A 27,838-nucleotide genomic window follows, 5' to 3' on the forward strand; every position below is an offset into this window, starting at 1 on the left:
ATGGCAGCGAGCGCGACGGCGGGGGTGCTGAACCCGCTCCTCGGCAAGCTCACTAACCTGCTCTGTGAAGAGTACAAGATGCTCACCGGTGTGAGGAAGCAGGCCTCATTCCCCAAGGACAAGCTCAGCGCCATGAAAGCTCTGTTTGACAAGATGGAGCTTATGGATAAGCTTGATCCATCTGCCAAGAACTGGAGGAACCACATCAGGGAGATGGCCTATGATATGGAAAACTACATCGATGATTTCATTCATGACATTGAAGGTGCCAAAGCAAAGAAAGGGTTCGTCACGAAGATGGCTCAGCGGCTCAGAAGGTTGAGGAGGCGTCATCAGATCGCCAACGCATCGAGGAGCTCAAGGTTCTTGCAGTGGAGGTGAATGCTCGGCGCGAGAGGTACAATATTGATGACTGCATCCATTTGAGTCATGGCCCTGTGGTTGTGGATCCCCGGATTTCGGCCATTTACAAGGAGGCGGCTGGCCTCGTTGGTATTGATGGCCCGAGGGAACAGTTGGCCAGTTTGTTGATGGATATTTATAAAAAAACTCAAAGTGGTTTCCATTGTAGGGTTTGGAGGTTTGGGTAAAACCACACTTTCCAAACAAGTGTATGATGAGGTTAGAGAGGAATTTACCCACAAGGCATTTTTTGCAGTCTCCCAAAGGCCAGATGTGAAAAGCCATCTAGGTGGCCTACAAATTCAAGCTTGGGATGGGGGATTCTTCTCATGCTTACGAGCTGCAAGATTTTATTGACCGCCTTAGAGAACACCTCAAACATAAGAGGTATTTTTCATTCTAGTACTAACATTTGACATCATTCTTAACATCCTTTGTTTCCTTCATTTTTTCTCATGCTTTTCTATACCTTACAACCATATACTGATATAATGTATGAATTATGTAACACCCCGGATGTAACTTTCCATATTTGTAACTCCAACTCTTGCCATTTTCGGCTATGTGTTATGATATTCCTTCGTGGTCGAGTTTTGTCTTTCGTTTTGTATTTTGCTCATGTCATGCATTTCATATCATGTCGTCATGTGCATTGCTTTTGCATACGTGTTCGTCTCATGCATCCGAGCATTTTCCCCGTTGTCCGTTTTGCAATCCGGCGCTCCCATCTCCTCCGGTGCATCCCTCTTGTTTTCTTTCATGAGCGGGTGTCAAACATTCTCGGAATGGACCGAGGCTTGTCAAGTGGCCTTAGTATACCACCGGTAGACCACCGGTCAAGTTTCGTTCCATTTGGAGGTCGTTTGGTACTCCAACGGTTAACTGGGTAACCGCAGATGTTATTTGTGTGTTGCAGCAAAACCCCCTCTCTAAACAGCCCAAAACCCACCAAACTCTCTTCCATGCTGTAGGTCGTTCGATCACGATCGTGTGGGCGAAAACCGCACCTCATTTGGACTCTCCTAGCTCCCTCCACCTATAAATAGGCATCTCTCCCGAAATACATCCGCAGATGAAACCCTAACCTCGTCCCCCCGCGCCGCCGGACAAAATCGTCCACCGACGGACACGTCCGTTTCCACCGCCGCCGCCATGTGTCACCGCCGCCTTCGCCGTCGCCGCCGGCCCGCCCGAGCCCTCCCGGCTCGCGAGCCCGAGCCAGCGCCCTCCTCCTCGCGCCGCCGCGGCCTCCCCGCCGCCGCCGACCGGCCGTCGCCGCCGCTATCGCCGGCCCCGGCGCCCGCGCGAAGCTCCGCCGCCGCACTCCGGTCGCCGCCCCGACAACCCGTCGCCGGCGCGAGCCCGCGGGGCCCCGACGCCGCGCCGTCCTCCTCCGACCCCTCCGGTCTCCCTCGCCCTTCTCCTCTCCCGCCGGCCGTCCTCTCCGGCGAGCCGCCCGCGCCGCCGCTCGGGAACCCTAGCCCGGCCTCGATCCGATCTGGGTCAACGCTCGAGGTTGACCCGAGAACACCCCCCCCCCCCCCGTTTTTTCCAAGTCTTGCATTATTTCAGTACTTGCACTTGTTCAACATTGCATAACTCTCTGCATATAGGTCCGTTTCGCGCGTGTAATATGTCAAATTGTTCGCCTCGTGATGCTCTACATTTTTTTAAATTGCACCATGTCCATTAGAGTCCATCTTGATGCCCAAATCTCTGTTGCAAGAGTGCTAGTTGCTGTTATCTGCTGGTTCTTATCAGAACTTGGAGATTTGTCATTTTTGTTGCATTTAATCTGTGCATCTTATGGGCATGAGCTCTACATGTGTTTTGTTGTATGCCATGCCATCTTTCTAGTGGTGTATGCCATGTATTTTTGTGATCTCTGTGGTGACTATCACAAGCATGCAAACTAGGCTCCATAATGTTTCTGATTTCAGGGACAGTAATTCCTCCAAGTCCTTGTCTGCTGTTATTTTGTTGCCATGTAAACTTGATGCTACAGAGAGATCTAAGCATATTTTGGAGATGTTCATTAAGGATGTTTTGTAGCTATAGTTGTAATTGATCCATTCCTGCCCTTGTTTGCAATTATGGAGTGCCATAGCATGACTCAATCTTACTCTACTTTTGCTATAAAATATTTCTGGCAGATTGTTTACGTGTTATTCAATTTTGCCAAGCTTATTGTAGTTGATCCATACATGCTATGCTTTTGTTCTTGCCATGGATACCTTCATAAACATGCCATCTTGCTGTAGGTATGCTAGTTTTGTCATGCATTGCTTTGTGGTGAGTGCATCAAGCTCACAAACATGCCTTCATATTATTGTTTCTGCCATGCTCTGTTTTCTGCTAAGTCTGAAACCTGTTAACGAAACTTGCTATGTTTACATGGTTGCCATCATATCTTCTGATCCTTTTTCGCTTATGGCCAGTAAGGGACTTTTGTCATATGCATTTAGTAAAATACTGTCATGCCTTGTTTTGCCATGTTAAGTTCCTGTAGCATGTTGATTTCATGCACTGAACATTGCTACCTGATGCTGTTTTCTGCCATGTCCAGTAATTTCACCAAGTCTGTGAACCTGTTATCTTTTGCACTTTTGGCATGCTTGTTTGAGCTTGTTATGTTGTAATCTAGCAGTAGCTCAGTGTTCATCTTTTGTCAAGCATCTCCTGTAGATTACTGCCATATGCTTTGTTGCTATGTTGGAGTGCTGTAGCATTGTTGCTTGTTGCATTTTAAGTGCTATCATGCTGTTAATCGCAGATTCGTGTCATTCTTGTTTTGCTTGCCATTTGCAAACCGTGCATCCGTTTCCGGTGATCTTTATATCGATTTCGACCGAAATCATCTCATCTTTCCAGTGGCATGCTTGGTTTGCCAAGTTACTGCCTTGTTCATCATTTTCCTTCCGGAGCACGCATATGCATCGCATATCATATCTCGCATATCATACATGTTTTGCATCATGTTGCTTGTGCATTTCTCGTGATTGATTGTGGTTCCGTTTGCTTGTGTTCTTGTCTTGGGTAGAGCTGGGAGACGAGTTCGTGAACGAGGAACCTGTTGAGTACGCTATCGAGGATCAAGCTTTCGACAACTCTGAGAACCTTGCAGGCAAGATGACCACCCCTCGAAATCACTTCTATCTTCGCTTTGCTAGTTGTTCGCTCTATTGCCATGCTCCGCTACCTATCACTTGCTATATCATGCCTCCCATATTGCCATGTCATCCCCTAACCATCCTTTCCTAGCAAACCGTTGTTTGGCTAAGTTACCGATTTTGCTCAGCCCTTCTTATAGCGTTGTTAGTTGCAGGTGAAGTTGAAGTTGGTTCCATGTTGGAACATAGATATGTTGGGATATCACAATATCTCTTATTATATTAATGCATCTATATATATTTGGTAAAGGGTGGAAGGCTCGGCCTTATGCCTGGTGTTTTGTTCCACTCTTGCCGCCCTAGTTACTGATATACCGGGATTATGTTCCTTGAGTTTGCGTTCCTTACGCGGTTGGGTGATTTATGGGACCCCCTTGACAGTTTGCCTTGAATAAAACTCCTCCAGCAAGGCCCAACCTTGGTTTTACCATTTGCCACCTAAGCCTTTTTCCCCCGGGTTTTCTAGAGCCCGAGGGTCATCTTTATTTTAAACCCCCGGGCCAGTGCTCCTCTGAGTATTGGTCCAATCTGTCAGTCGCCGGTGGCCACCAGGGGCAACTCTGGTCTGGCCTATCGGAAGCTTGGACAATCCGGTGTGCCCTGAGAACGAGATATGTGCAGCTCCTATCGGGATTTGTCGGCACATTCGGGTGGCTTTGCTGGTCTTGTTTTACCATTGTCGATATGTCTTGTAAACCGGGATTCCGAGACTGATCGGGTCTTTCCGGGAGAAGGTTTATCCTTCGTTGACCGTGAGAGATTATGATGGGCTAAGTTGGGACACCCCTGCAGGGTACTATCTTTCGAAAGCCGTGCCCGCGGTTATGAGGCAGATAGGAATTTGTTAATGTCCGGTTGTAGAGAACTTGTCACTTGACCCAGTTAAAATACATCAACTGTGTGCGTAGCTGTGATGGTCTCTTCTCGGCGGAGTCCGGGAAGTGAACACGGCTTGAGTTATGAATGACGTAAGTAGGAGTTCAGGGTCACTTCTTGGTCATTGCTAGATGACGACCGTTCCGTTGCTTCTCTTCTCGCTCTCTTTAGCGTATGTTAGCCACCATATATGCTTAGTGCCTGCTGCAGCTCCACCTCATTACACCATCCTTTCCTAAAAGCTTAAATAGTCTTGATCTCGCGGGTGTGAGATTGCTGAGTCCTCGTGACTCACAGATTCCGCCAAAACAGTTGCAGGTGCCGACGATGCCGGTGCAGATGATGGGATCGATCTCAAGTGGGAGTTCGATGAGGAACGTGGTCGTTACTATGTGTCTTTTCCTGATGATCAGTAGTGGAGCCCAGTTGGGACGATCGGGGACCTAGCATTTGGGGTTATCTTATTTTCATTTGGATCTTGACCGTAGTCGGTCTGTGTGTGTATTTTGGATGATGTATGAAATATATTTATGTATTGTGTGAAGTGGCGATTGTAAGCCAACTCTTTATCCCATTCTTGTTCATTACATGGGATTGTGTGAAGATGACCCTTGTTGCGACAAAACCACAATGCGGTTATGCCTCTAAGTCGTGCCTCGACACGTGGGAGATATAGCCGCATCGTGGGCGTTACAAATTACAATAGGTACTAAATTATAGTTGATGACTTGTGGGATCAATCAGCATGGAATACTATTAGGTATGCCTTTCCAGACAATGATAATGGAAGTAGAGTAATGGTAACCACACGATTGGATGACGTAGCTGCCACATCATGTTGGAGTGATCGTGCCTGCATTTACAGTATAAAGCCACTCGAAGAGCAACACTCAATAAGATTGTTTTTAGTAGAGTATTTGGGCCTGAAAATGTCTGCCCACCACAGTTTAAAGAAATTTTAGCTCAAATTCTCAAGAAGTGTGGAGGATTTCCACTTGCAATTATCACCGTAGCTAGCCTATTAGCTAGTCGTGAAGCAAGGCCGTTAAAGGAATGGGAGAGCATAAAGAATTCTCTTGGTGCCAAGTCTGCCACAAAACCCACCTTGGAAGAGATGAGGGGGTCTACTGTACCTTAGCTACATGCATCTTCCTGTTTATCTCTGGCCATGTTTTTTGTATCTTGGCATGTATCCAGAAGACCGTGAGATTAAGAGGAATGACCTTGTTCGGCAATGGATAGCCGAGGGCTTTGTTTGTAGTTTGCACATAGTGGATTTGGATGATGTTGCAGAAAGTTATTTGAACGAGCTCGTCAATAGAAGTCTGTTTCAACCTGTAAAGACATATCATGGGAAGGTACTTTCTTGCAGAGTACATGATATGATGCTTGATTTGATCCTAAGCCACAGTGAAAAAGATAATTTTATCAGTGTAGCATATAACTATTAGAATTAATGGGCTAGGCCCATAGCAATTTCTGAAATCTCAAAGCCCATGTGTAAAATGGCAAGTGGTGGTGCTAAGTTTAGTCCCACCCCGGAAGTTGAAAAAGAGTTGGACCTCTTTATATAGTGGGTTCTCTCCACCACTCTAAGTGGTGTGTGAGAAGAGAAAGGGAAAACCACACGCGCGTGCTCGCTCGCCTCGCCTCGCCTGGCCGGGCCGTGGCGAGGCGAGGCGGCGCGTACATGCAACATGCGCGTGAATGGTCCGCCGAAATCCGGTCCGTCTCCTTGCAGGAGCGCAGCTTCCTTTTGCCGTTTTATTTTTATGTCTTGGCAGACAAGTTTTTGATTTCTTGTCCGGTAAGTATACGAATTAGAAACCGAGTCGGTTTGGGATTGTGGTCGCGACACAATACCGCCTCTGGTCCTAATATATATACAGCTACCGGCTGCGGCCAGAGACACACCGAAAAACACCTAGGGTTTTGCCTCATCTCACAACTTGCGCCGCCATCGTAGTCTACTCCATCCCAAACGCCGGCTTGCATCGGTGCGTGGGAGAGCAGGTCTCCGGAACCGTTCGTCTTTGCGATCCTGCACCGGGAGAGGACGAATTAGGTTTTTGGGAAGCGCTGTGCGCGACTACTCAAATTCGTCATCACGGGTCGTCTTCCATCCAAGTCGGGCGGTGCTACTCATCGTCGTATTCATCGCCGTCAGCAGCAGATCGTCGCCAACATCGTCATCAACACTGTCGCACCCATAATAGCTAACGATCAGTACGTCCAACATCCTCTGTTCATGTCTGTTTCTACAGCTATTGTTACGTGTTTGCTGTTGTTATGCATGTCTTGTTGTTCTTCTAGTTTGCTAGATTATTGCATGCTAGTATCTCTTCTAGTCATGAATTATTTACTGGAATTAATCATGAACTTGCCTAATATTCCAACAATCCAAAAACCTAATTATAGGCAATTTCCTGAGTTAACTATGGCTGGATTCGCTGATGCACTGAGGCCGGATAAGTTTACCGGTGTGCACTTTAAGAGGTGGCAGGTGAAGACCATGCTCTGGCTTACTGCTCTGAAAGTTTTCCACGCTAGTGTTGGTGCTCCAGAGGGAATGACCGACGAAGATCGGAGAAAATTCCAGGAAGCCAATACTATGTTTGTGGGATGCATTCTGAGTGTTCTTGCTGACCGTCTGTGTGATGTGTACATGCACATAAATGACGGAAAGATTCTGTGGGATGCACTGAATGCAAAATTCGGTGCAACAGATGCAGGCAGTGAACTGTACATCATGGAGAGTTTTCATGACTACAAGATGGTGAATAACCGTTCTGTGGTTGAACAAGCTCATGAGATACAGTGCATTGTGAAGGAACTTGAACTCCTTAAATGTGTTCTACCCGACAAATTCGTGGCTGGGTGCATGATTGCAAAGTTGCCTCCTTCATGGAGGAATTTCGCCACAACTCTGAAGCATAAGAGACAGGAGATATCAGTTGAAAATCTGATTGCATCTCTTGATGTTGAAGAAAAAGCTCGGGCTAAAGATACTACTGAAAAAGGAGGTGAGGTTCATCCTACTGCTAACATGGTGCAGAGGTACCCACAGAATAAGAACAAAGGGAAGAACAAACTTGTCTTCAACAAGCCTACCAAGACTACTACCTTCAAGAAGAAGAAGTTCAACAAGGCTGAGCTAGAGTGCTACGCCTGTGGGAAGCCCGGACACTTTTCCAAGGAATGCCCTGAACGTGCAGACCGCAGAGGGAAAACAAGCTCCAAGACTGTCAACATGGTGACCGCTAGCAATACTGATGGGTATGGTAATTTACCTATTGTGCTTTCAGTATTTCAATCATCTTCGTGGTGGATTGATTCGGGTGCTAACGTTCATGTGTGTGCTGACATCTCCCTGTTTACTTCTTATCAGGTCGCAAGGGATTCTTCCGTCCTAATGGGGAATGGGTCACATGCTTCTGTTCGTGGCATTGGCACGGTGGATCTGAAGTTTACTTCGGGAAAGATCGTGCAACTAAGGAACGTGCAGCATGTCCCTACTATGAACAAGAATCTAGTTAGCGGCTCCCTTCTATGTCGAGATGGATTTAAGGTAGTTTTAGAGTCCAATAAAGTAATCGTGTCAAGATTTGGACAACTTATAGGAAAAGGCTATGAGTGCGGAGGCTTGTTCCGCTTTTCCCTTTCAGATTTTTGCAATAAGTCAATAAACCAAATTTGTGCTAGTGTTAATGATGACGCAAGTATTTGGCACTCTCGTTTATGTCATATTAATTTTGTTTTAATGTCTCGGCTATCCAGCATGAGTTTAATTCCGAACTTCACAGTTGCCAAAGGTTCTAAGTGCCATAGTTGTGTGCAATCGAAGCAACCTCGAAAGCCTCATAAGGCTGCCGAGGAGAGAAACTTGGCACCTCTAGAACTCATACATTCTGATCTTTGTGAGATGAATGGTGTGTTGACAAAAGGTGGAAAGAGATATTTCATGACTTTGATTGATGATGCGACTAGATTTTGCTATGTTTATTTGTTGCAAACTAAAGATGAAGCATTAGACTACTTTAAAATCTATAAAGCTGAAGTTGAAAATCAACTAGAGAGAAAGATCAAGCGTCTTAGGTCCGATCGTGGTGGAGAGTATTTTCCCAAAGTTTTTGATGAATTTTGTGAGGAACATGGTATTATTCATGAGAGGACGCCTCCCTATTCACCTCAATCAAATGGAGTGGCCGAGAGGAAAAACCGCACATTGACTGACTTGGTGAATGCCATGTTAGACACTGCTGGTTTATCTAAGGCATGGTGGGGGGAGGCTCTATTGACTTCATGTCATGTCCTGAATAGATTTCCCAACAATAATAAGGAGAAAACCCCTTATGAGGATTGGGTTGGGAGAAAACCATCACTAACTTATTTGCGCACTTGGGGATGTTTGGCAAAGGTCAATATTCCTATTCCTAAGAAACACAAACTTGGACCAAAGACAGTGGATTGTGTCTTTCTAGGGTATGCTCAACGGAGCATTGCTTATAGGTTTTTAGTGGTAAAATCTGAAGTACCTGATATGCATGTTGATACTATAATGGAATCTCGTGATGCAATATTTTTTGAGAACATATTTCCTATGAAAGATATGCATAGCATTGCTAGATTTTCTTCTGAGATAATTCCTGAATCTAGTACAACTGATGAATATTTCGAACAATCACATGAGGAAGTCCTTGAGAAGGATAACAATGAAGTTCCTAGAAGGAACAAGAGACAAAGGATTGCAAAATCCTTTGGTGATGATTTCATTGTATACCTTGTGGACGACACACCCAAGACGATTGCAGAAGCATATGCATCTCCGGATGTAGATGATTGGAAAGAAGCTGTTCATAATGAGATGGACCCAATTCTTTCTAATGGAACTTGGGAACTAACTGATAGACCATATGGTTGTAAACCTGTGGGCTGTAAGTGGGTGTTCAAAAAGAAGCTAAAGCCTGATGGTACTATTGATAAGTACAAGGCGCGGCTAGTGGCCAAGGGCTACACTCAGAAAGAAGGCGAAGATTATTTTGACACCTATTCACCCGTTGCTAGAATGACCACCATTCGAGTGTTACTTTCCTTGGCTGCCTCTTATGGTCTTATCATTCATCAAATGGATGTAAAGACAGCTTTTCTCAATGGAGATTTGGAAGAGGAGATCTATATGGATCAGCCTGGCGGGTTTGTGGTAAAGGGTGAAGAGAGAAAGGTGTGCAAGTTGTTAAAATCTTTGTATGGTCTGAAACAGGCACCTAAGCAATGGCATGAGAAGTTTGAAAGAACTCTGACTTCTGCAGGATTTGTCATTAACGAGGCTGATAGGTGTGTTTACTATCGCCATGGTGGGGGCAATAGTGTCATATTATGTTTGTATGTGGACGACATACTGATCTTTGGTACAAACATTAATGCAATTAATGAGGTCAAGTCTTTTCTATCAAAAAGTTTTGACATGAAAGATCTGGGAGAAGCCGATGTAATTCTAAACATCAAACTTATTAAGGATGAGAGTGGGATTACATTAACGCAATCTCACTATGTTGAGAAGGTCTTGAACCGATTCGGTTTTATGGATAGCAAGCCTTCTCCAACACCTTATGATCCCAGCGTGACACTCAGAAAGAACAAGAAAGAAACGAGAGATCAATTAAGATACTCCCGAATTGTCGGTTCACTCATGTGCTTAGCTAGCGCTACAAGACCAGATATCTCTTTTGCTGTGAGCAAACTGAGTAGGTTCATGTCCAACCCGGGTGATGATCATTGGCATGCACTAGAAAGGGTCTTGCGCTATCTGAGAGGTACTATGAGTTACGGAATTACTTATTCAGGGCATCCTGCTGTGCTAGAAGGATATAGTGATTCAAATTGGATCTCCGATGTTGATGTACTCTACGCAACAAGTGGGTATGTATTTACTCATGGTGGTGGCGCAGTGTCATGGAGGTCTTGCAAGCAAACCATATTGACGAGGTCAACTATGGAAGCAGAATTAACTGCTTTGGACACAGCTACTGTTGAGGCAGAATGGCTGCGTGAGCTCTTGATGGACTTGCCGGTTGTTGAAAAACCTGTACCGGCTATTCTTATGAATTGTGATAACCAAACGGTTATCGCTAAAGTGAACAATTCTAAAGATAATGCAAAGTCATCAAGACACGTGAAAAGACGTTTGAAGTCTGTCAGGAAGTTGAGAAACTCCGGAGTAATAACTGTTACGTATATACAAACAGACAAAAACCTGGCAGATCCCTTTACAAAGGGACTATCACGAAATGTGATAGATATTGCATCGAGGGAGACCGGTATGAGACCCATAGATGTTACACCATAGTAGTAACCCAACCTTTGTGATCGGAGATCCCGTGAATTAGGATCTAATAGCTTATGATCGTCTCCAAGTGAAGATGCAAAACTCTCAGAGCTGTAAGGCTCAGATCTGTAAGGCAGGTTGGCAACATGCCTTAACGTGGTTCTATTGGCTATAATTAGCAAAGATGCTGTCCTACAGAGCAGTCTTGAAAGAACACACCTATATGAGTTCTGACTGTAAACGTCGCAGTCTATGAGATTTGGGTGATCTCTAGTAAGCTCACGATGAGACCAGGGAGTATGACGTATAAGCTCCAAACCGCGGGATAGCCTACTGGCGGTCAGGTACTAGTTAAGACTTTGAGTGAAACCTGTTCACACAAAACTAGCAATTCAAGGCATAGTCCATTGTCAAGTTGTGAATGGATGTAGCTTAAAGTTCTAGGCAGAAGTTCAACTTAACAGCCTCTGCTGAAACACTGGTATATTAAACAAGTGGTGAGAGAAGCCAAATCTCTAAATGGGTATTTGAGATCTGGTGGGGGATTGTTAGAATTAATGGGCTAGGCCCATAGCAATTTCTGAAATCTCAAAGCCCATGTGTAAAATGGCAAGTGGTGGTGCTAAGTTTAGTCCCACCCCGGAAGTTGAAGAAGAGTTGGACCTCTTTATATAGTGGTTTCTCTCCACCACTCTAAGTGGTGTGTGAGAAGAGAAAGGGAAAACCACACACGCGCGCTCGCTCGCCTCGCCTTGCCTGGCCGGGCCGGGCCGGGCCGTGCCGTGGCGAGGCGAGGCGGCGCGTACATGCGACATGCGCGTGAATGGTCCGCCGAAATCCGGTCCGTCTCCTTGCAGGAGCGCAGCTTCCTTTTGCCGTTTTATTTTTATGTCTTGGCAGACAAGTTTTTGATTTCTTGTCCGGTAAGTATACGAATTAGAAACCGAGTCGGTTTGGGATTGTGGTCGCGACACAATACCGCCTCTGGTCCTAATATATATACAGCTACCGGCTGCGGCCAGAGACACACCGAAAAACACCTAGGGTTTTGCCTCATCTCACAACTTGCACCGCCATCATAGTCTACTCCATCCCAAACGCCGGCGTGCATCGGCGCGTGGGAGAGCAGGTCTCCGGAACCGTTCGTCTTTGCGATCCTGCACCGGGAGAGGACGAATTAGGTTTTTGGGAAGCGCTGTGCGCGATTGCTCAAATTCGTCATCACAGGTCATCTTCCGTCCAAGTCGGGCGGTGCTACTCATCGTCGTATTCATCGCCGTCAGCACCAGATCGTTGCCAACATCGTCATCAACACTGTCGCACCCATAATAGCTAATGATCAGTACGTCCAACATCCTCTGTTCATGTCTGTTTCTACAGCTATTGTTACGTGTTTGCTGTTGTTATGCATGTCTTGATGTTCTTCTAGTTTGCTAGATTATTGCATGCTAGTATCTCTTCTAGTCATGAATTATTTACTGGAATTAATCATGAACTTGCCTAATATTCCAACAATAACTATGAAGACGTGGTTAGATCATGCAGTTCTGAGTACAAGGTTCCTCGATTATCCCTCCAATCAGGTGTAGGAGGTGCAAAGTCGGAGGCCCTTGCTACTAGTATGTCACAAGTTCGATCATCTGCACGGTTTCGAGAGTCCTAAATATACACCTCCACTTTCACGGTTTAATTATCTACGAGTGCTTACCTTTGAGTTTCCAGATAATTTGGAAATGACAGTCGACCTTACTGCAATTGGTCGTTTGTTTTTACGGAGATGTCTGAATGTTTTAGCCGCATCAGTAGTCGTACCGCTCCCGACAGAAATTCAAGGGCTCGTAAATTTGTGAACTCTGGAGTTACGTTGCAAGGTGACCCAAAGCTTTCCTTCGGATACAAGTTGTTTGGCCAACTTGTTTCATCTAGTGGTTCTAAGCGGTATAGGGCTGCCTGAAGGGATCAAGAAGATGAAATCAATCCGCACCCTGCGTTGTTGGGACATGCAGAAGAGTTTGCTGGAGGATATCAAAGGCCTTGGTGAGTTGACCAATCTGACGGAATTGGACTTAAGCACGTATCAAGACGTGTGCTTGACGTTGGAACAAGAGGATGCTTTGGTCTCCTCCATTGGAACGCTCCGAGATCTCAAGCGCCTCTTCCTCGATTGGGAGTGTAGATGCAGTGACCCTGACAGCCAGATGGACTCCTTACATGATCCTCCTCCCCGTCTCGAGGAACTCTATCTGCCAAACTGGCAGCTCATAAGAGTTCCCAAATGGATTGGTGAACTATGTTGCCTCCAGATGCTCGGTCTGCAAGTGTTGCACTTGTCAAGTGATGAGGTTCGTGTTCTTGGTGAACTCCCCTCCTGAAAGTTGAATAAAACTGTTGCTTATTGATGATTTGATGCGGCATACAAGAGTATATAAGAGGGTGCAAACCGACTTGGGGTAGGGGTACAAAACTGACTTGGACTAGAAGTCGTATACCATAATGACTACTCTAACATCCCCCCGCAGTATCAACGGCAGGCTCGACGATGTTGAGACTGAAACAGATATCTTGAAATGGCTTAGTAGGCAGTGCCTTGGTGAAAATGTCAGCAAACTGAGCCGTAGAGGGAAAATGAAGCACCCGAACCTGACCAAGAGCAACCTTTTCACGAACAAAATGAATATCAATCTCAATATGCTTTGTGCGTCGGTGTTGAACCGGATTGCTGGTCATGTAGACTACTGATATGTTGTCACAGTAGACAATAGTGGCCTGCTCAATAGGCCTGTGTAGCTCGGAGAGTAACTGCCAAATCCAGATTGTATCTGCAACGGCATGTGCCACAGCGCGATACTCAGCCTCGGCCGACGAACGTGAGACTGTAACCTGTCTTTTCGAAGACCAAGAAATCAAATTGTTACCAAGAAAAACACAAAAACCGGAAGTGGACCTTCGAGTTGTTGGGAATCGTAGCATAATTTTAAAATTTTCCTACGCTCACCAAGATGCATCTATGGAGTCTACTAGCAATGAGGGGAAGGGAGTGCATCTACATACCGTTGTAGATCGCGAGCGGAAGCGTTCCAATGAACGTGGATGACGGAGTCGTACTCGCCGTGATCCAAATCACCGATGACCGAGTGCCGAACGTACAGCACCTCCGCGTTCAACACATGTACGGTGCAGCGACGTCTCCTCCTTTCTTGATCCAGCAAGGGGGAAGGAGAGGTTGATGGAGATCCAACAGCACGACGGCGTGGTGGTGGATGTAGCGGGTCAACGGCAGGGCTTCGCCGAGCTTCTGCGAGAGAGAGAGAGGTGTTGCAGGGGAGGAGGGAGGCGCCCAAGGCTTAGATGTTGCTTCCCTCCCTTCCCCCCACTATATATAGGGACAAGGGAGAGGGGGGGCGCAGCCTTGCCCCTTCCTCCAAGGAAGGGTGCGGCCAGGGGGGAGTCCTTCCCCCCCCCCCCCCAAGGCACCTCGGAGGTGCCTTCCCCCTTTAGGACTCTCCCTTTTTTCTTATCTCTTGCGCATGGGCCTCTTGGGGCCGGTGCCCTTGGCCCATATAGGCCAAGGCGCACCCCTTACAGCCCATGTGGCCCCCCGGGGCTGGTGGACCCCCTTGGTGGACCCCCGGACCCCTTTCGGCACTCCCGGTACAATACCGATAAAGTGCGAAACTTTTCCGGCGACCAAAATAAGACTTCCCATATATAAATCTTTACCTCTGGACCATTCCGGAACCTCTCGTGACGTCCGGGATCTCATCCAGGACTCCGAACAACTTTCGGGTTTCCGCATACATATATCTCTACAACCCTAGCGTCACCGGACCTTAAGTGTGTAGACCCTACGGGTTCGGGAGACATGCAGACATGACCGAGACGCCTCTCCGGTCAATAACCAACAGCGGGATCTGGATACCCATGTTGGCTCCCACATGTTCCATGATGATATCATCGGGTGAACCACGGTGTCGAGGATTCAATCAATCCGTATGCAATTCCCTTTGTCAAACGGTATGTTACTTGCCCGAGATTCGATCGTCGGTATCCCAATACCTAGTTCAATCTCGTTACCGGCAAGTCTCTTTACTCGTACCGCAATGCATGATCCCGTGACTAACGCCTTAGTCACATTGAGCTCATTATGATGATGCATTACCGAGTGGGCCCAGAGATACCTCTCCGTCACACGGAGTGACAAATCCCAGTCTTGATCCGTGCCAACCCAACAGACACTTTCGGAGATACCCGTAATGCACCTTTATAGTCACCCAGTTACGTTGTGATGTTTGGCACACCCAAAGCACTCCTACGGTATCCGGGAGTTGCACGATCTCATGGTCTAAGGAAAAGATACTTGACATTGGAAAAGCTCTAGCAAACGAAACTACACGATCTTTTATGCTATGCTTAAGTTGGGTCTTGTCCATCACATCATTCTCCTAATGATGTGATCCCGTTATCAATGACATCCTATGTCCATAGTCAGGAAACCATGACTATCTATTGATCAACGAGCTAGTCAACTAGAGGCTTACTAGGGACAGGTTGTGGTCTATGTATTCACACATGTATTACGATTTCCGGACAATACAATTATAGCATGAATGATAGACTATTATCATGAACACAGAAATATAATAATAACCATTTATTATTGCCTCTAGGGCATATTTCCAACACGAGTGTCAGGACAACCAGCCCAGTCTGCATCAGAGTATGCGGTAAGCGAGTTTGGAGAAGAATTATTGAGGTGGAGACCATGATTGAGAGTTCCTTTTAAATACCGAAGAATGCGTTTAACATGATTATAGTGAGGAACCCGGGGATCATGCATATAGAGACATGCTTGTTGAACAGCAAAAGAGATTTCAGGACGAGTAATGGTGAGATATTGGAGAGCACCTGTTAGGCTACGATAGAGAGTAGGATCGGAAAAGGGTTCACCGGTAGCCGGAAGTTTAAAACTAGTATCGACAGGAGTGCGAGATGATTGACAGTCAAGCATACCAGCACAATTAAGAAGATCAAGAATATACTGGCGTTGGGAAAGAAAAAGGCTGGAGGAATCTCGAACAACAGCAATGCCTAAGAAATGATGAAGGAGTCCTAGGTCAGTCATAGAAAATTCAGATCTAAGAAGAGAGACAATATGATCTAAGAAATTTTGAGAGGAGGCGGTAAGAATGATATCATCTACATAGAGAAGTAAATAGGCAGTGTCAGAAGTTTGATGATACACAAAAAGAGAGGTGTCGGAGAGAGATGGAGTGAAGCCTATTGTTTGAATGAAGGAGGAGAAGCGTTGAAACCAAGCTCGTGGGGCCTGTTTAAGACCGTAGAGAGATTTCTGAAGAAGACATACATGAGTTGGAAAGGATGGATTTTCAAAACCCAGAGGTTGCTGGCAATAGACAGCTTCTTGAAGGGAACCATGGAGGAAAGCATTTTTAACATCAAGTTGGTGAATGGGCCATGAAGAGGAGACAGCAACACTAAGAACGGTGCGAATGGTGCTAGGTTTAACAACAGGAGAGAAGGTTTCTTCGTAATCAATTCCTTGTTGCTGAGAAAAGCCATGACAAACCCACCTGGCTTTATATCGTGAGAGGCTCCCATCGGAGTGGAACTTTTGGCGAAAAATCCATTTGCCAGAAACAATATTTGTATTGGGAGGACGAGGAACAAGTTGTCAGGTGTTGTTTTGAAGTAAAGCATTATATTCTTCTTGCATGGCAGCGGCCCAATTGGGATCAAGTAGAGCAATTTTGTAATTCTTTGGAAGAGAAGTGAGAGATACGGAGGTATGAAGGTTTAGGCGGTCTTGGGGTTGATGAAATCCTGATTTGGCCCTAGTACGCATGCGATGATCATTAATCGGGGCTGCTGTAGGAATAGCACGAGGGGGTAAGGTGGGTACTGGTGAGTCCGGCGCAGCGGAAGAGTCGGACGAAGGAGTAGGGCTGGGTGGTGGAGTGGGAGCAGGGCTGGGTGGTGGAGTGGGAGTAGGGGCCGGGGGTGTTGGGGAGGGAGCAGGGGTCAGGGGTGTTGGGGACGTCTCGGGTGGGGTGAGTGTATGGTTGGGATTGGCTATGGTGGGTGTTAATGGTGGTGGTGATAAGTTGTGTTCGGCAGGTAGGGGAGTATATAGCTGGAAAGGACGGGGAGAGGGGGTGTTTGCGGAGCTAGGGGTGTTGGATGGTGTAGTTGTGCGTTGTGAGAAAGGAAAAATGTGCTCAGCAAACGTGACATGACGAGAGACATAAACGTGTCCGGTGTGAAGGTCGAGACAGCGATAGCCTTTGTGCTCGTCAGAGAAGCCGAGAAAAGCACATGGGATAGAGCGTGGTGACAATTTATTTGCAGAAGTGGCGTAGGCATTGGGAAAACAGAGACAGCCGAAAACACGAACCGCGGAGTAGTCGGGGTGGGAAAGAAAGAGGGAATAATAGGGAGTAGTGTTGGGTTTAGTTTTAGAAGGTCGAATATTTAGAAGGAAGGTGGCCATGTGTAGGGCTTCAGCCCAAAACTTGGGAGGCATAGATGATTGAATGAGGAGAGTGCGAACTATATCATTGAGGGTGCGAAGAGAGCATTCTGCTTTACCATTTTGAGGGGAGGTGTAGGGACATGAGAACCTAAGCAGGATGCCATGTTGTAAGAAGAAAGTACGATTTTTAATGTTATCAAACTCGCGACCATTGTCACATTGGATAAAGCGAATTGGGAGGAAGAAGTGAACAGACACATAGCGTTGAAAATTAAGGAAAAGAGAATGGACCTCGTATTTGTTGCGTAGAGGAAAAGTCTAGACAAAATGGGTGAAATCATCTAGGATAACAAGGTAGTATTTAAAACCCGAAACACTTGCAATGGGAGAGGTCCATAAATCACAATGTATTAATTCAAAGGGATAAGTGCTACAAGAACTAGAGGAACTAAAGGGAAGACGCACATGTTTGCCTAATTGACAAGACTCGCAAAACACAGAATTATGAGAGTCCCTATTACATGGTATGGTAAATTAACTAAGCATAGAAGCTAAGACGGCGGGGTTGGGATGGCCCAGGCGACGATGCCAGAGATCGACGGAGGCCAGCATGGATGTTGGAGGGGTGGCGGCAGGAACTCCATTAAGAGAATAAAGATCACCGGAGCTATTGAAGCGAGCGATCTCGGCCTTGGTCAGGTAATCCTTCACAGATAAACCAAAAGGGTCAAATTCAGCCGAAACTAGATTGTCGCAAGTAAATTGGCGAACAGAGATAAGATTTTTAATGAGGGCGGGTGCAACTAGAACATCGCGAAGTAAAAGAGGTTTGGTGGAAGAGGGAAGTTGAGCCTGACCAACACAATATATAGGAATAGATGATCCATCTCCAAGGATAATGGAAGGGAAAGGAGATTTAGTGCAAGAAGATAACCAATTACTAGATGCAAACATATGACTAGAGGCCCCTGAATCAAAGATCCAATCCGTACCTGAGTTTCCTTGTGCAGCAAAGTTATTCATGGCCTGGAGAAAGGCAGCTTGATCCCAGCTCGGCCTCACTGGTGAGGGTGGCGTCGGAAGCAGTGCCGGCGGATACGATGGTGAAGGCAGTAGGGCCGGCTGGGGAGTGTAGTAGGCATTGGCCGGCTGTGGTGGGGGTGGCGTCGGGAGCAGGGCCGGCTGAGGTGTGTAGTAGGCGCCGCCGTCGGTGGTGTAATGACCATAAGGAGCATACGTCGGGGCGGCGTGATAGGCATTGGCCGGCTGTCGGGGGTTGAGAACCCCGGGAGCACCAGTAGGCGGCCGAAGGCCGGGTTGCCAGGCACCTGAGTATGCCGGCGGAGCACCGAGGGTGGACGGAGCAGACCAGGGCATGGACCATGCTTGAACAAGCCCCGTCCAAGGATCATGAGGAGGCCGCCATTGTGACGCCCGGATAATTAAGCTACAGTGATCCCCCGCTAATGATGCCATGTCACCGCGGTTACTGTTGATAAACTCTCGATAGTTCAGAACTGAAACAAATTCAAAATTTAAATAAAAGCAAACAATAAAAATTTTCAAATATTAAAACTAAAATGTTCGGAGTGAACCAAATATTCCATAACTAATTATGGAGGTGAACCAACATTTTTATAAAGTGGTTTAATGCCCTTGAATAATTAAAACAGTAGCTAAGACATTAATTAAATGCCTTTTATAAATATTAAATTGTTAAACTATTTTATCTTGGACCTAAGATAATTGTGGCAGTGGCATAATTGCTAATGCTAATTTAGGGGCTAATTAACTATTTTATAAAACTAAAATATAAAATGAAACTGATATAAAACAGAAAGGTTTTTAAAAGTAAGACAAAACAAATGGAGTTAAGTAAAAAAACAGAAACCCCCACTGCCCACCCGGGCCTTGGCCAACCGGCCCAACCCAGCTGGCCAGCCCAGCCGCCTCCCTTATCCCCCACCACCCGCAAACCCTAACCGATCCACCCCCACTCCCACTCCCGCACGATCCCCTCGATCCCCCTCGCTCCTCTCCCCCCCCCCCCCCGATCTATTCTGGATCGGGCGAACCGCCCTGACCCCTTCGCCCCACCGTTGTGCCCCGTCGCCGTCGCTGCCTCACCTCGCCCCGACGACGCCACCACCCGACGTCGCCGTCGTCGCCTCACCGCCTCGACCACGCCTCCTCGCCGGACCGCCACACCGTCGTCCTTCCCTGCGTCGCGCCGTCCTCGTCCCCCTCCTCGACACCCGCTGCCGTTGCCCTACGAACCGCCGTGAGCCCCGGCCTCCGCCTCTCCTCTTCCCCCACTTGCTCCAAGGCGACCCGCCATCACCACCGCGCCACTGGCCCGCTCCGGCACGCCCCGATGCGTGCACACCGCGCCCAAGCCGTGCCCCACACCGCGCCACCTGCACGCGCCCAAGGATGGCTAGCCCCTGGCCTCCCCTGCCTCTCGCTCCCGCTGCCGCACGCCGCGCTCCGCCCCTCCGCCGCGGCCACGGCCAGCACGCCCTGCTCCCCTCGCCGCCCGCAACCGCGCAGGCCTCGTCGTGCCACCGCTGCCCGTTCCCTGCATCCGGTCCAAGCCCGTGGCCTCGCCCCGCTGCTCCTTCGCCGCCCGGCGCCCGCTGCCGGCGCTCGCTCCCGCATCGGCGCCCGTTCGGGCTGGGCGACAGCGCCCCTGCGCCCGCACGCCCGTAACCGTTAAGGCCCCTAGGGCCAATGACAGTGGGGCCCGCCCACAAAACGTTTTGAAAAAAATAAATAAATAAAAATAAAAGATAATAATAATAAAAATAATAAATTAATTAATAAACATTAATAAATATATAAATAAATAAGAATAAATAATAGAAATAATTAATTAATTAATTAATTAATTAAGATAATTAATTAACTTATTTAATCATGTTAATATTAATTAATTAAAGTTAATTAATCCTAATGAATTAATCTAATTAACCTGTTAGTTTAATTAAACAGAATTAGTTTAATTAAACCCTAATTAACCTAACAGAGTATGACACGTGGGTCCCACTGGACCCACACGATAGTTTGACCCAGTCAACCCCTGTTGACCGCTGATGTCAGCATGACATCATGCTGATGTCATAAATCCATTTTCGAATTAATTTAAATAATTAGTTAAATTCCAAAAATTAATAAAATCTTTAGAAAATCATATCTTTTAATCCGTAACTCGGATTAAAATATTTTCAACATGAAAGTTGCTCAGAACGACGAGACGAATCCGGATACGCAGTCCGTTCGTCCACCACACCTCCCTAACCTATCGAACTCGCAACTTTCCCCCTCCGGTCCGTCTGTCCGAAAACGCGAAACATCGGGAATACTTCCCGGATGTTCCCCCCCCCTTCGCCGGTACCACCTACTGTCGCGTTAGGACACACCTAGCACCGCTCATTGTCATGCCACGCATCGTCATGCTTATGTTTGCATTGTATTTACTGTTTCTTCCCCCTCTTCTCTCCGGTAGACTACGAGACCGACACTGCTGCTGCCCAGTTCGACTACGGAGTCGACGACCCCTCCTACTTGCCAGAGCAACCAGGCAAGCCCCCCCCCCCTTGATCACCAGATATCGCCTATTCTTCTCTATACTGCTTGCATTAGAGTAGTGTAGCATGTTACTGCTTTCCGATATCCTATCCTGATGCATAGCCTATCCTTGCTACTACTGTTGTTACCTTTACCTGCAATCCTACATGCTTAGTATAGGATGCTAGTTTTCCATCAGTGGCCCTACATTCTTGTCCGTCTGCTGGGCTATACTACCGGGCCGTGATCACCTGGGCGGTGACCACGGGTATATACTTATATACTATATACATGACACATGTGATGACTAAAGTCGGGTCGGCTCGTAGGAGTACCCGCAAGTGGATCTTTGTGGCGGAGCGACAGGGCAGGTTGAGACCACCTAGGAGAGAGGTGGGCCTGGCCCTGGTCGGCGTTCGCGGAGAAATAACACGCTTAACGAGTTCTGGGTATTTGATCTGAGTCTGGCCATTTGGTCTATACGCACTAACCATCTACGCGGGAGTAGTTATGGGTATCCCGGCGTCGTGGTATCAGCCGAAGCCTTCGTGACGTCAGCGACTGAGTGGCGCGCGCCGGATTGGACTGGAACGCCACTAGGCTAGGTCTGCTTCCGGCCGCGTACGCAACGTGCAGGTGTGCATAGGGCGATGGGCCCAGACCCCTGCGCGCATAGGGTTAGACCGGCGTGCTGACCTCTCTGTTGTGCTTAGGTCGGGCTGCGACGCGTTGATCTTACGAGGCCGGGCATGACCCAGGAAAGTGTGTCCGGCCAAATGGGATCGAGCGTGTTGGGTTATGTGGTGCACCCCTGCAGGGAAGTTTATCTATTCGAATAGCCGTGTCCCTCGGTAAAAGGACGACCCGGAGTTGTACCTTGACCTTATGACAACTAGAACCGGATACTGAATAAAATACACCCTTCTAAGTGCCAGATACAACCCGGTGGTCGCTCTCTAACAGGGCGACGAGGAGGGGATCGCCGGGTAGGATTATGCTATGCGATGCTACTTGGAGGACTTCAATCTACTCTCTTCTACATGCTGCAAGATGGAGATGGCCAGAAGCGTAGTCTTCGACAGGACTAGCTATCCCCCTTTTATTCTGGCATTCTGCAGTTCAGTCCACTGATATGCCCCTTTACACATATACCCATGCATATGTAGTGTAGCTCCTTGCTTGCGAGTACTTTGGATGAGTACTCACGGTTGCTTCTCTCCCTCTTTTCCCCCTTTTCTTTCTATCTGGTTGTCACAACCAGATGCTGGAGTCCAGGAGCTAGACGCCACCGTCGACGACGACACCTACGACACTGGAGGTGCCTACTACTACGTGCAGCCCGCTGACGACGACCAGGAGTAGTTAGGAGGATCCCAGGCAGGAGGCCTGCGCCTCGTTCGATCTGTATCCCAGTTTGTGCTAGCCTTCTTAAGGCAAACTTGTTTAACTTATGTCTGTACTCAGATATTGTTGCTTCCGCTGACTCGTCTATGATCGAGCACTTGTATTCGAGCCCTCGAGGCCCCCTGGCTTGTATTATAATGCTTGTATGACTTATTTTTGTTTTAGAGTTGTGTTGTGATATCTTCCCGTGAGTCCCTGATCTTGATCGTACACATTTGTGTGCATGATTAGTGTACGGTCAAATCGGGGGCGTCACAAGTTGGTATCAGAGCCGACTGCCTGTAGGAATCCCCCTTTCCAACTCCTTGGCCGAAGTCGAGTCTAGTCATTGAAAAACGTTTACTAACATGGCTGTGTGGCTTACGGGCCCACGTCGCCATTGGGTGGTATTAGGATCTTTTATTCCTCGTCTATACTCTGGGACTCTGATCTCTCTTCTATTCGGGTTAAGTGAGTTTTGCTAAATCTAACATTAGGATCTCGTTATCGCTTTCACCCGGAGAGCCCCTTATTACTGATGATCGTCTGCTGCACGTGAAGACCCTGAAGATACTCTCCGCTGATAACCCGAGAACTTGTGTTCATCGCTTTTACAATTCCCTTTCATCGATGAACTCCTATGGATAACCACGTATACTCGCAATTCATACAATGTTTCCCAGTTGATCTTGTTACTACAAGATACCCCGTAATGCTCTCTGTTGTTCCAAGAATCCTTTGAGCTTATTGCTATGCTGTTCTTTGACACCTGAATACCCCTACGGATAATTCTCGCACTTACCGAGTATCCGCTCATCCCCAGTTGAATTCAAGTATATCACAAAAGTGTTCAGAATACCATTCGATCTTCCGAAAATCCTCAGGAGCCTATTGCTCTTGAAATTCTTGCTTACTAGCATTATGATTAATCCCATAAGTCTCGAAATCTTATTGGCACCCTTTGTCATTACCTTTTTGAGTCCATTGATTCAATATGTTGCGAATGCTCGCAATCCTCAATCAGATCCTAGAATTCATTCTTCCGGCTCAGATATCTTTAACATGAGCTGGATCTCGACCAATCAAATCGTCATCGATTGTACCCCTAAGGCTATTCAACTTATCCATCCCTAATCAGAGCATTGCTTCTAATCCCTTGTCTTGGAATTCATAATTCCTTTGCATTTGAGCTTTTGAGTTAGTCAGTTGTTTCTATAATCAGATCTCCTTGCATTCTTCTTCCTCTGGTTGAGTACCGATGCTCACATCAGATCCCTTGTGGACCATCGGTTCCTTTGTTGGATTTTATCCGACAGTGTCCTCCATATTCAAATAACCTTGTGAGCCTTTCCACGGATATATAAAGCCTTTGGTAAATTGTATCCTCTGCTTTCTCAACCATGCTCTATTTTCGAGCTGGTGATATTTACTATTGAAGCTTGTGGTATATGTTTTCACGATACCCCGATGGGTTGAACATATGCCTTCCTTAATATGTGTGAACTCGAAAGTTTTCACGAGTCATACTCTTCTGGTATTTTGCCAGATAAAATTTCAACACTACAACTTCTTTGAAAGTGAGAAGTGAATGAAAGGTTATGCATTGGAGAAGTGGGAGTCGACCTTGAACTTTGTGTTCATGCCCATGGACACGATATAGATCTTATCATTAAAGCTTCTCTTAAATTAATTATTCCTTTGGTATAAGTTCATTTTATATCTGGGATCTGGCTTTTTGCAATCGTGGTTCCGACCATGCTCTCCTTTAAATACCATTTCCTGTGCAAGTTTAAGCACTTGTCTTCTATAGAGCAATACCACAGTCCAACCTCTACTTTGATCTGTCATCGAGTATTACCCCCTGGTATCTCGAGATCATCACGAAACAACATAACTTCTTATGAGTTCTTCATCTAGTACTACATTCTCACCGATTCCAATCCCCCTCGGGTTTTGAGTTATTAAACACTCAAAGACACTGATAACTGAACCGAGTCCGCACTACGGTTCAATAACTCTAAGTAATCTTCGTTGCTTATGAGTTTATTAATCCTTCAAGTCATTCCTAGCCTGATCGGCTATATCATTATCGTATTAAATTTTAACTGTGCTACCTGGTCCTTAACCCCGGAGCACAACTTTCGATGATGAGCTAAGCTTACGCCGATCTTCCTCTCATACCATTTCACCTGGAACAACAAGCTTGATTTCAAGCGTGTGTCCTACCCATGGTTCCAATAACCGTCTGCTTCGTCATTCCTTTGACTTGATGTCGTCGCTGATTGATTACATCTTCATGAAATCTCTCGACAATTGTGTCGTGATCATCATCAACCTTATGCGCTCTTCCAGGATATCGATTGAGTTCATGATGAGAAATACCATCCTTGCCCTCGATGATCTGTGTTGCTTCCGCTGACTCATCTATGATCGAGCACTTGTATTCAAGCCCTAGAGGCCCCTGGCTTATATTATGATGCTTGTATGACTTATTTATGTTGTAGAGTTGTGTTGTGATATCTTCCCGTGAGTCCCTGATCTTGATCGTACACATTTGCGTGCATGATTAGTGTACGGTCAAATCGGGAGCGTCACAGCCATGCAACCGCAGATGGAGCACTGGTGGTTGGTGCAGGACTCGGTGCTAGTGATGTCGTAGGCGGAACCGAACGAGTCGACGGCGGCCTGTAGATAGGGTTTTTGCCGCGGTAGTTCGGACTAGGACGCCAGCCTGGGGGCGGTTGAACAGATGACGATGCGGACGGCCCGGCGGCAGGAGCCGGCATGGAAGGCGGCGCTGGTGTAGACGACAGAGGAGGACGAGCCGCAGCATGAAAGACCTTGGGGCGAGAGTCCTTGCGAGCTTGTGTTTCCGCCGCGAGTTGTAGCAAGGAACGAACTTCAGCGAAGGTAGGAGGGGGCCGTATCATCGGTATGAACGAGGCTTGCTTGTCAAAGTCTTCGCTGAGGCCGACGACGACGATATTGATTAGCTGTGAGTCGCTAACTGTATCACCGAGTTCGCGGAGCTCATCACCAATGGTCTTAACACGCTGGCAGAACAGGTTCACCGGGGCGTCTCCTTGCACCATATTGCGAAGCTCGGTGTGGAGAGCGTTTTCCGAGCGTCGGTGTTGCTTTGGAAGAGCTGACGGAGGGAGTGCCAGATGTTGGCAGCGGTGGCGCCGTCGTGATCGAGCATGTTGAAGATCTCGGTGGTGATGCGGGTGTAGAACCACTGGACGATCGCGAGATCGTCTTTCAACCATTGCGGATCGTCGGGGCGGGGAAGACAGTTGGCGGCGACATGCGAGCGCAGGTTGCAGCGGCCGAGGTGGAGATCGAAGAGATGTCTCCAATGGTAGTAGTTGTGGGCGGCGAGATCAAGAACTATGGGGATGTAGGGGCTGACGTCGGAGATTGTGTCAGCAAGAGATATTGATGCGGCGAGGATGGGTGCAGGGTAGTTTTGTGGAGCTATGGTGAGGGCCGAGAGAGAAGCGGCCGCGGCGTTGGCAGCCTTGGCGATGAGTGCGGCCCGGCGCTCGAAGTAGCCGGGCGGCGGCGGCGGCAGTGGCGTTGGCGGAGCCATACCCTAAACCCTGGGACCGGTATCTGATACCATGAAAGCTGAATAAAACTATTGCTTATTGATGATTTGATGCGGCATACAAAAGTATATAAGAGGGTACAAACCGACCTAGGGTAGGGGTACAAAACTGACTTGAACTAGAAGTCATATACCATAATGACTACTCTAACACCTCCCTCGTCAATGTTAGGCTCTACGTGTCGGATGTCTCCCAAGACAAAGTTGTGGTTGGCGTGGGGTTGTTCCCAGTTCTGGAGAACTTCTGTTAGTGTGACAAAGATGTCAATGTGTATCTGAGATTCGAGGCAGGAGGTATGCCCAAGGTACAAAGGCTCACCATGCAATTCAGCTGGGAAGAGTGGAAAGGTGCTACGCTGGTCCGCATGGAGTGCCTGCCCTGCCTCCAGGACATCGAGGTGTGGCTAAACTCCACTGGCATCAAGTCAGAAAAAGACCGGGAAGATGTACTTGCTGATCTCGAGTCTGCTTTCAAGAGCGTCGCAAGTCTGCACCCAAGGCATCCCTCTATTTCAATTTATTAGCCATCCATTCGATCCATCCACCTCTTGATCGTTTGTAACTTAATTAATTTGCTCGCCACTTTGCGGTCTTGAAGAATGTTTTTATTAGCATTTCCCTTGCGTATTTGATTTCTTTTCTTGGGTGCAGACTGTAAACCTGATGCACTTCAGTTCTATTTTTCAATGGGAGCGTTTCGATCAGCGCATCTTAAAGCAGACATCAGAGTCTGGAAATATTTCATCTCGTTCGATGTGTGCGTGCATGTATACTTCTGGACGTCATTAATTATGTATATATATATCTTTTTTTTGGAGTGTTTTATGTATATATATCCATGATACACGAATCGTACTCTGCTGTTAATGTGGAATATATATAGTGCAACCAGTCAAGTTGAGTGTTTTATGTACTTTTGCTCAACTTGCTATGACTTGATTGACAGTGCATCCAGTCAATTTGAAAAAATGTTTACAGGATTGGGCGCTGGTAACAGAACCGAAACAGGTGCCTTGCCCATGTAGTAATTCAAACTCACATTAACAGGAGCAGCATCACATTCATTATCGAATATTGGACTGACATCATTCAAATATTATGGAATTTCTGGTTGCAAGCTTTCAAGTCCACATACTGCAGCTTCTACGTTACTACAGCTGGGAAAGCATACACCAAAAAGAAATTTCCTAACAAGAGCAATGCATAGAGCAAACGGTATCAAAGAGCTGCAAAGAAATTTCCTGCCAAAAACTCCGTCGCCGCGATTCTTGCTACTCCTCACCTATCAGAACAGAGCACCATTGATAATGTGCACAACTTAACTTGCCAGTGACGTCTGACGGTCACCATCACAGCTGCGGTGGAACACAGGGATTCAGACATCGAAAACAGGGACCGGAGATGATTCAGACATCACAGCTGCTGTTAATCAGACATAACTGGTACATGGCTAGCTCCCAACTCAACTAATCTGCAGGTCAAATGATCTCTACTTCTCAAACTGGGTTACAGATGGCAGTTAGTATCGGCAGCTTACTAGCAAGCAGGTAACAATCTCGATTTCAGTTTGAAAGTAGCCTTTAAAAGATATAAACAACAGCTGATATCATAAACAGTCAGGACAGTGTGTCTATCATCTTTCTAAAAAAAAAATCTACAGCAGTCATTGTTGTAAAAAAAAATCAGGGCATTGCATCTTAGGCATTACTGCCTCACATTACCTCAAGCCTTTACCCTTGTATCTTATCAGCAAGTGTGTTGGTGAAGCACTAAAATCAAACATGTGCCAACAACAATTTCAAGGTAGTTAGGCAGGCCATGAAAAACTGAGACATATTTTTTCTTGCTGGTTGCTATGATTTCCTTCCTCCCAAGTCGTCCTTCCTCCTTTGGTCTGATCGCTTAGGCTCTGCTTTTGCTAAGACCTGCAATTGCTCATTACTTTTGACTTACAAAATTATTTATATTACGATGCACTTTTTCATTTCATGTAACATATTGTGGTTTGATTTTGT

At 46.9% G+C, this 27,838-nt stretch overlaps 1 pseudogene; it reads left to right on the plus strand.

Moving 5' to 3' along the window:
- Nucleotides 1-26,347, plus strand: LOC123120166 (disease resistance protein RGA5-like; annotated as a pseudogene).
- Nucleotides 26,348-27,838: the final 1,491 nt, after the last annotated feature.

This window comes from Triticum aestivum, chromosome 5D (genome assembly GCF_018294505.1).
Source record: "Triticum aestivum cultivar Chinese Spring chromosome 5D, IWGSC CS RefSeq v2.1, whole genome shotgun sequence".
Taxonomy (NCBI): domain Eukaryota; kingdom Viridiplantae; phylum Streptophyta; class Magnoliopsida; order Poales; family Poaceae; genus Triticum; species Triticum aestivum.